This window comes from Eschscholzia californica, unplaced genomic scaffold (genome assembly GCF_041429995.1).
Source record: "Eschscholzia californica isolate CP2 unplaced genomic scaffold, dmEscCali1.0.p SCAF_6, whole genome shotgun sequence".
Taxonomy (NCBI): Eukaryota; Viridiplantae; Streptophyta; class Magnoliopsida; order Ranunculales; family Papaveraceae; genus Eschscholzia; species Eschscholzia californica.
The window spans coordinates 9,479,747-9,488,140 of NW_028238483.1; the positions used below are offsets into that span (position 1 = coordinate 9,479,747).

At 42.0% G+C, this 8,394-nt stretch overlaps 1 long non-coding RNA gene across 1 annotated transcript; it reads left to right on the forward strand.

Moving 5' to 3' along the window:
• The first annotated feature begins 6,730 nt into the window (after positions 1–6,730).
• Positions 6,731–8,188, forward strand: LOC147531625 (uncharacterized). The gene is made up of 2 exons (XR_015228304.1): positions 6,731–6,843; positions 7,909–8,188. It is a non-coding gene; the product is annotated as an uncharacterized LOC147531625 (long non-coding RNA).
• Positions 8,189–8,394: the final 206 nt, after the last annotated feature.

Genomic DNA, 8,394 nt, shown 5'->3' on the forward strand with positions numbered 1-8,394 from the left:
AGAGAAATAAAGCTTTGAATGCCATCTTCCCTCTAGAGGTGGACCCCACCCATGTGCTAACTAGAAAACAAATAATATTGACTAGTAGTGAGTGGGCGAGGCTCTTTCTCAATTAATTATAAGATGGTTATGGGCCCAACAAGGGAATCACCTAAATGGGCCCAACCATGATACAAACCCAACATTATGGTGGTCTTGATGTGGTCCTTTGAGATTAATGGTGTCACTAACTCTCTTATGATTGTGACACTTTATATTGGTCTTAAATGTTATCTTTGGTATATTAATCATGTATCCGTGTTTTTTTTATAATGATAAGCGGGAGAAGCCCGAACCGATACAAAATAAAAAGAAACCAAAAAAAAAAACAGCAAAGAAATCAAATTACATTATTTCATTAGCCCCACCCTTTCCTCATTCTCACTGTCCCTCTAGAGTCCGCATTAACAATGTTGACTAGTTCCACCGGTAGTTGACTAACATTTAAGTGAGTTACTCCCGGTCTGAGCCTCATCTTTGATAAGTGGTCAGCAGCTTGGTTTGCTTCCCTATAGACATGAAACACCCGGAAACTCCGAAATTGGCTCTTAAGCCTCTGAACTCTCTTCCATAAACGCCTCGCTCGCCATTGTAATTTCTGATTTGGTTTTGCAAGAAGTAACTTGATATTCATCGAATCAAGACAAAGTTCAACTTCCTGCATCCCAGCACTAAGAGCTAACTCCAATCCCAACTCAACACCCTGCAACTCATGTATGAAGATAGTCTGTCCATTAACCTGACCCGTGGCTGTTCTAACAACATTCCCCTCCGAATCTCGTATAATGGCTCCATAACCCGCATCCACCTCGTTCAGAGCACCATCGGTATTAATCATAGGTCTCCCTGTCATCGGCCGAGTCCATTTATATGACGTATAGACCGACTTTTGAAGAGAGAGATAGTAAGATTCCATCGGTCAATGGTCCTCCGATTCTCCTCAGTATCTTCAAACCATTTGGTAATAGTATTCAGCTTGATCCACACTTCATCGCAAATAGTATGGATAATCAGCCCTGGTGACATAAAATCGTCTCTAAATACCCTGTTATTTCGCTCCTTCCAAATATGATAGACATATGCATTTAGAAGCATACGACCCACTCGGACAGCAATAGAAAGCCCACCAAAGTGATTAATACACCACTGTTGCTCCCCTTCCCAATCAAAAGCACATACTCTCTGAAATCTCATCTTGAGTAATAGCGATTCCCATGTAATCTTTGTGACCGAACAACCAAAGAATAAGTGGAAATCCGTTTCTTCATCTCCCCCACAAAATACACATGTAGTGTCTATAGTCATACCCCAACTAGCCAAAAGCGATCTAGTTTTGAGGCGTCTTCCAAAAGCAAGCCACGTGATGAAGCAATGTTTGGGGATACCACCCAGTGACCATACTAATGAAGTCCAGCTCAATCGAGTTCCTCTAGGTCGAATTGCTTCATACGTCTCTTTGAGAGTAAACTCTCCATTCTGGCTGGGCATCCAAATCACCTCGTCTCTGAGGGTACTATCTACCACCACCTCTCTAGCCTCGACCGCAATAGTCCCTAACATAGCTGTGATATGAGTAGGAAAAACCCAGCCCGACTGCCCAATAAACTGAGATACCCGTGCATCTAAATGTAGGTGAGAATCATATCTATACTCCTCCGCGAAAGCATCATAAAGAAGACCTCGAGGATGCCATAGATCAGTCCAAAAATTAGTATCATGACCATCCCCCAGAGAAGTGCAAATGAGTCGCTGAGCCGTCGGCTTGCTGGCTAGAATCCGACGCCAACACCAAGAACTTCTACTCGAAGCCGATAAAGTCCAGAAATGCTGATCTTTTATGAGATTATTTCTCACCCACTCAGCTCACAAAGTCGTCTTACCACTAACCAGGTCCCATATATGACGAAGATTTGACGCCTCGAACAACACCTCGATATTACGAAAACCAAGTTCCCCTTCATCAGTGGGGTAACAAAGGCTTTCCCAGCCAATGGGAGCTCTTTTACACCCCATATCCACGCCAGACCATAGAAACTTACTAAAGATGGAGGTGATGTCATTTATTACTCTATTGGGTATAACGAATACTGCTGCCCAATATAGTACTATTCAAAACCACCTTTACGAGGAGAACTCGCCCCGCGAACGATAAAAAGTGACTCTTCCAAGATTGGATTCGTCCCTTGATTTTATCAATCAACGGAACACAGTGACTATAGGTGAGACGAGACGATATAGGGGCAAACCCAAGTATCGGATAGGAAGAGAACCAGTACCGAATTCCAGAATACTAGTGATATTACTCTGACCTTGGGCTGAAAGACCTGCAAAGAAAACCGTAGTCTTAAGCACATTGGCCTGCAGCCCCGTTGCCCGATGAAAACCTGTTAACACACCTTTTAGAGATTAAGCAGAACCAGCGTCTCCTCGAAAGAAGACTATGAGATCGCCGGCGAAACAAAGGTGAGTAACTTTCGGAACGCGACACTTAGGGTGTAGCAGGAACCGACCTGCTCTTTCCTCTCGATCAATGAGAACCGCGAATACCTCCATCATTAGGACAAACAGATATGGAGAAATCGGGCAACCTAGCCGTAGACCTCGCTTCCCATCAAAATAACCATAGGCTTCACCATTAACCATAATCGAGAACTTAGACGTGGTGACACAGGCCCGTATCCATTCTATGAATATCCTTAGAAAGCAAAACTTACCAAGGACTGAGAATAGTGAAGACCAACGAACTGTGTCATACGCCTTCTTAAGGTCAATCTTAACCATACACCTAGCCGAGGTATCTGGTCGGTGGTAATTCCGAACAATCTCATGGGCTAGCATGATATTGTCCTGAATAGTACGGCCAGAAATAAAGGCTGATTGGTTCAGACTGATCATCGAATAAATAACTCCCTTCAGCCGTATAGTAAGAATCTTGGTATTGCATTTATACAACACATTACAACAAGATATCGGTCTGAAATCTGACACTGAAGAAGCATTATCTATTTTAGGAATAAGAGTCACAAAAGTAGAGTTTACCTCTTTGAGAAGTTTTCTTGAGCTGAAGAACCTCTGGATAGCTTCCACAAAGTCATCTCCCACAATGTCCCAACACGCCTTAAAAAAATGGTAAGAAAACCCATCCGGCCCCGGCGATCGATCAGAACCAATAGTTTGCAGAGCAGCATATATTTCGTCTCTAGTCACCCTCATAGTAAGAAGATCTGCTTCAGCTTCCGTCAGCGGCCGTGGGAACCCCACATTAGATATGTGATCTAATGCTTCATTATCCTCATCCTCTCGACCGAATATGTCCCGATAGAAATCCACACACATATTGGCTATTTCCACTAGATCCTCAGCCACCGAACCATCCTCTCTAGTGAGTCGAGTGATAGCGTTCCGAGACTTCCGCTCCTTAATAGAGTTGTGGAAATAAGTTGTATTGCTATCATCGAGAGTGAGCCATTCAACTTTAGCACGTTGTCGGAGCATTGTTGTTTTCGCCCGTACAACGTAACTATAGTTTTCAGTAGCTACTCTCTCTTGCCTCCGTAAGACCGGATTTTGCTGGATCTCCCTGCAATCGGACCTGCACTGAATGTAAAAAAATTCGGTTAATGGTTACCTGGTTCGTCACCCTGTTGAACCGATCTTTCTTCCATTCATTCAAACGAGCCTTCAAAGCTTTGAGTTTTGTCACCATTCGGAACATCGGATTACCCCGTATTGACACCTTCCATACATCAGCAACAAGAGCTCGAAACGTGGGATCCTCCGTCCAGGCATTGAAGAATCGGAACGGAGTACGCCGGTGTATGTTGAGTGCAGCAAGCGGTATATTACTAGGAGAGTGATCAGAATCCCCAGGCGGTGGAAAATCTGCTTTAGCTAGAGGAAAGAAGGTCAACCAACCACTATTAATGAAAGCCCGATCAATCTTACAACTAATATTTTCTACCCCCACCTGCCTGTTGGACCATGTATAGAAACAACCTGTATATGGACAATCGAACACCCCCAAATCGGTAACACAGTCAAACATCTCATTGGAGCCTTGAGATGGTGAGCTCTGACCGCCTCTCTTCTCATTGGCCAGCATCGTGGTATTAAAGTCACCTAGCACTAGCCACGGAGCCTCAGAACCCATCATAAGAAACTCAAGGTCCCTCCAGAGCTCCCGGCGATGAACAATGCTATTGCTTCCATACACCACTGCCAAAAGGAAACTCGAACCATCTGGAAAGCGAACACCACCTGCAATAACTTGTCCTCCAACGTGGGACACAGTGAAATCAACCCTGCTCGGGTCCCATCCAATCCAAATCCGTCCATTCGGAACAACCACGTAGTTATCAATAAAGGTCCAGCTAGGATTGAGACTATGCTGAATACGAGTCTTGTTCCTTTCCTTGACATGAGTTTCTAAAAGGCCACACAAACCAATACGATTCAATCTCACAAAATCTCTCACACTCTTCGTACGGATAGAGTCATTAAGACCTCTCACATTCCAACTTGCGAGATTAATCATTAGACAATGGAGGGGGCTGTTTCGAGCTCCTCAGAGGGCTCAGTATTACTTTCTAATCTCGCATTTAGCAAAATAGGGTCATGATCAGTTCGTGACCTGTCCCCTTCCCTTCCCTCATAAATATTTTGGTCCTTTTCCAAGCCCTCCTCTCTATGCTTGTGTTCAAAAGAACCAGGATGGAATTCGTCAGAATTAGATAGAGTCGAAAAAAAATTACCTGGAAGGAGACTATGCTGCGTTGATTTACCACGAACCGATTCATTTCTTTTTGCTATTTTCCAATGTTGATTATCATGTTTCTCCGAGTGGGCTGCTCCAATGGCGAAAGTATTAGATTTCGAAATTACCACTGACCAACCTCCTTCTCTATCTCGGTCTTCATCCATACTGTTCGGATCTGACTCCCGATTAACCATTGCTGGTCTCTTCTTACCCCCTCCACTTCCACCATTACTATTTGTCCAACCAGATTTGTTACCATATTGCCTCCCACTAGCATTCTGAGTTAGGTGTTGCAAGTCTTGTCTTTTCGGCCCCAAACGAGTGGTAGAATTGTTATCTACCAATCTGACCTCTTTAGGTCTTGATTTACCACCTTCATCAACATTTGTAACAACATCTGGTTTTGGTTGTTTCTTGCATGTCCCTTCATCATGCCCAAAAACAAAGCAGACTTCACATTTAGTTGGTTTCCATGAATACTCTACTTGAACCTGGACAAAATATTCAGAATCACCCTCCTCAATCCGAATAGTTATGTCGTCGGGTAAGTCAGTGTCTATTGCCACTTCCACACAAACACGAGCAAACGCCATCCGCTCTCTTGATTCCGTTCGACTATCCTGCATTAAAGGAACACCCAACATACTAGCAATGTTTGAAATACCTTCCGGGTTCCAAAAAAGAAAGGGAATATTTCGGAGATTAACCCATAATGGAATGGTTTTCATTTCTTGAAGTTCCTTCTCAACATTAAGTCGCCATGGACGTACCACAAAAAGTCTCCCAGCAATAAATATAGTTTCGAATTCCAAGGCTCGCAATCTGTCTTCAGTGGAAGAGAAATGTATAACATAAGCCGAATCACCATGTACCGTAAGCTTCATTTCTCCCTTCGGACTCCATTTTTTCAATAAAACACTATACACTAACCCGTAGGCTAGTCTTTCACCGACAAAGCTTCCAACCAGGATGTCCTTGCATAACTTCATTTCATTAGCAAAGTTTGATACTTTTAGGTTTGCCACAAAAGGATTATTCACTTTGATTGGAGGAATGTATCTTAGTGTAGCTCGGTTAGCTGCTGTTTGACGTGGGAATAAGTTAGATCATTTAGAAACTTTATGCACACGCCCTGAACTTACCGAAACACTGCCCTGGTTTGCAGGCCAATGGCCCATTTGCCCGTCGCACCTCGAAACCCTAGCTGTTGTCGGAACCCTAATCTCTTCGGCCTGAGTTCTCTGTAATTCCGGTGGTTGTTGTTCTTCTCCACCTGCTATGGTCATGCCAATACTTGTATTTGGATTGCGAAGAAGACCCGAAAAAATGTTGTTTCTAATAGAATCGGCTAATAACTTTGAACCCTGATTGTTGCCTTTCTCACGAGCAGTGCTAGCAGCACCAAAACGAACAGAACCATTGTTTTGTTCTTCAAGGACTCGAGAGACAGACCCTTGCTTTAGACCAATCGATTTTCCTGTTGCATTGAATCTTAACCCAACTGAACCAGGAGTATCATTTCGTGTGATCGGTTGTTGGTGTTGCAACGCAGCAGAAGTTTCTTCCATCACGACTTCTTCATTAACCCCAACAGAGTTACCCTCAATCATCTCATCTTCATCATCTTCACTTGGTAATCGGTTAGCAGCCAACAAGAATCGACCTTCCCCTATCTCCCTTCCATCACGCAGATTAGGTTCACTCATAGCCGGAGATTAACCAAACCGGACAACAAGTTTTCCGGTCAGAAAACACCACTTTCTCTCTCCTCACGTCACTTTCTCTCTTCTCACAGAAAAACCCTGCCAAATTTCTCCAGTTGCATGTAGAGTTTGGTGCAATCATGTATCAGTGTTTATTGTGAAAAAGACTACACATAAGATAACATATTATTAGAGGGGCTTATATAGTAAAATCTTGTTCTTAAGTAATAGCATAGGAAGAATAACACCAATTTGGATTCAGTTCCATATTGGTGGTGGTGATTGTGGTTGGTAGAAGTTTTGATAAATCCAGATATCGCACGTTTAATTTATAAGTGTTTTAAGGTGAACGACTTCATTTCCCATTCATAAAGCAAGACTCTACTGCCAAACTACCATAGTGTTGGAAAGTATATATGTGCTACTGGCCTAGTGCTATTAGGAGTTTCAGAATGACATACTCCACACTTTTACGTTGAAGTCCTATGTGTTTCATTTTAATCTGATTTGTATGAATTGTTGATGTTGAGTTATGTAAGTATATATGGGGGTTAGGTTTATTATGATTTATTAATTTTGGAGTTAGAATTTGATTTTCATTGGGGTTTGAATTTGTGAATTTTGATTTGGTAGATAGTACAGTTGTTAGATAGTTGGATTTGGGTGATGTTTAATTTTTGAAGTTGCTTTAGAGTTTTGCTGGTTTGCTCTATTAATTTGGATTTAAGGGAGTAAGAAAAGTATTTGATCTAGTTCTCAATTTGGTGATAAGACAGCAATTCAGTTTACTAAGAATGTATACTGATTAGTTTTGAGATTTTAAGAAATGGGATCAAACTTGAACTTCAAGAACATGAATATGGATGAATTTCTTAGAAATATTTGGACAGCTGAAGAATTTCTTAATAATATTTTGGATCATACATATGGATGAATTTCATAGAAATATTTTGCTTCAATGAACAGTTGTTGCTCCTGCGCAACAGCAGGCCAGGGGCTGCAGCTGCTGCTCCGGCGGAGAAGGTCGGGGTTGCTGCTCTGGCGCGAAGGCCAGGGGATGCAGCTGCTGCTCCGGTGCTGCAGGCAAGGGGCTGCAGCTGCTCATTGCCATTTCTTTCTTTGAAGTGACAGTCCCTTCGTTTTTCTTGCTGCTTGATTTGTTAGTTCTTTGTTGATCCTTCATTGTTCTTGTGAAAAGTAGTTTTGAGCTAAATGGTGTGATTGTGAGAATATGTAGTTCTGTTGTGGTGCAATTTTGTGCAGAGAACTTGGCATGAAATCCCAAAATTTATTTGGGATTATTAGGTAATTTTTGTAAGTGTCCGAGCGAAGATGCTCTTATGGGTTATTAAGTACCTTTTTTTGTTGCAAAGGGTTATCAGAGAAGTACTGATGCTTGAGGTTTTGCAGATTATGTACAATGTTACTGCGGTGAAGAGTTTCAATCATGTCGAGCAGTGGTCCAGGGAGATCGATAGATGTGCAAATGATAGTGTGTGTAGGTGTCTTGTTGGTAACAAATACTATTTCGAATGTTGGACCGGTTAAGTAACATACATCTTGGATGCTCTTTTGTTAATGTTGTTAAATACACTAGTTAGTTAAGGTTGGCAATAGCACGAACGGATTACATTATCTTTTTGTATGAAAAAAATATTATTGATTATCGATGTTTGAATTCGTATTAAGTGGAAGCGTCAAATTTATTTGCTTATGGAAAGTTTCTATTAAAAATATTTGTCTCAAAACGAATTCTTGCTATATTTGTAGAAATAGCTTTCCAAATGCAACTTACAAAAGTTTTCACCGAATTTGTAGGGACAAAAATTAATTGTCGCGGATTTTATAGGGACGTACGAACGCAAGCTGGAGAAAATTCCCGCCGATTTTATAGGG